The sequence below is a fragment of the Silene latifolia genome, chromosome 6, assembly GCF_048544455.1.
Source record: "Silene latifolia isolate original U9 population chromosome 6, ASM4854445v1, whole genome shotgun sequence".
Taxonomy (NCBI): Eukaryota; Viridiplantae; Streptophyta; class Magnoliopsida; order Caryophyllales; family Caryophyllaceae; genus Silene; species Silene latifolia.
The window spans coordinates 112,601,351-112,603,064 of record NC_133531.1 but is presented as its reverse complement, the minus strand read 5'-3'; positions in this window follow the sequence as shown (position 1 = coordinate 112,603,064).

Here is a 1,714-nt window from a genome sequence, read left to right as displayed (position 1 = left end):
GAAGTTCTTTTTTAGGAGGGAAGACTGTAATACTACGGTTTTATGAGTCTTTGGGTACTCTATCGAGTGGGCCTTACTCTGTCGAGTAAGTGTGTGTTGCGTTTTAAAATAGTTTATGACCTGTTGGGTACTCGATCGAGTAACCTAGATACTCGATCGAGTAGGGGGCACTCGATCGAGTAGGGGGCACTCGATCGAGTAGCCGGTTTACGGGGGGATGATTTGTCGGGTTTTGTTAATAATGCGATTTAATATATAATTACTTCCGTCACTTTCTTTACACACTTTTACAAACCTAATTGCTTTCAAAAGAGAAAACAAACTACGTTCTTCGTATCAATCGCATTGTTGGCAAATCCCGGAGCTTGGAAGGTCGGATTTCACCTTTCTTTATACCTTTGTGATTCTTGCGTCGAGGGTAAGATCTACGTACTGTTTTTATAGTATTTCGTTAAAGTTAGTTAAACCCTAATTTGGGGATTTGGGGGTTTTGTTGTGTTTCTTGATTAGTAGTAATTGTATGATTGTATGTTATGAGGAGGATTCGTAGAAGAAGCCTTTTGATATCAGTTGTTGAGACCGTCTGACTGTGTTGCTTTCCAGATAGGGTTTCCCTACTCAGTATTAGTCCCATAATGTGTTGTTGATGTTTTGTGATTGTTGAATAATATCATACTCGTATTGTGACGATTGCTGGATTTGGTTGCTGATAGTAGTTGTGATTGTTTGTATCTATCTGTGTTCTTCGGGGCGTATCCCTGGCTGAGTGGAGTCACTTGCGGGAGTGGCTTCACGCCCATTATTCGCCTTCTGTGGAACCCGCCACAGAAGGGATGTGCACATTAAGGAATTTGGGTTTATCGCTCGACGGAGATGAGCGGGGATTTGGTGGGTGTGGCTGCGGTCCCTCACTGGCGGCGTGGAGTGACCTGTGGCGATGGGCACTCTGGCAGGGCTACACACTTTAATGTGTAGTCAGGATTGTGGAGTTGGGATTGGAGTTCGGAGTATATCTGTGGTGATTGAGCTGTTTGTTTACTGTGTTGTTGGTTTATGTAAATTGTGTGATTAGTACTGACCCCGTTTATTGTTTTAAAAACTGTGGTGATCCATTCGGGGATGGTGAGCAGGTATGAGTCGAGTTATATGAGATAGCTGGGATGTGCCACCGTCTGATGATAGAGTCTTCCGCTGTAGCATGATTAGTTTATTAAACATTTCATTTAGCTGAGTAGACAGTTGGTTTTGAGAACATGTAACCGTATTTTGGTATTTGGTTTTGGTTTGTAACCTTTCACTAAAGTTATACTATTTAAATGTTATTTCGTTATTATCTTATGATTATCATTGCCTCGGGCAACCGAGATGGTAGCATCTTTATACTCTAGTGGTCCTGGTAAGGCACTTGGAGTATGGGGGTGTTACAAAAACAAGCAAACAGATTATCAAAAGACGAAGGAAGAAGAAAGGAAGCAGGAACTGCGGCAGCCTCACGAAGAGGCGCAGCAGGTACTACGTCCCTTCAAAGAGGCGCAGCAGTTGCTGCATCCTTTCTCGACGTTTGTCTTCTGTAAATCCGTAAAAAGGGTTTTTAAACAAGGTTTTACAAATCGGTTTTAAGTGTGCTTTCGACATAAATCTTACATTATTATTACAAAAAATAAAAAACAATAATAAAAGAAGGATTTACACCCTCAGACTTACATGTTTGACG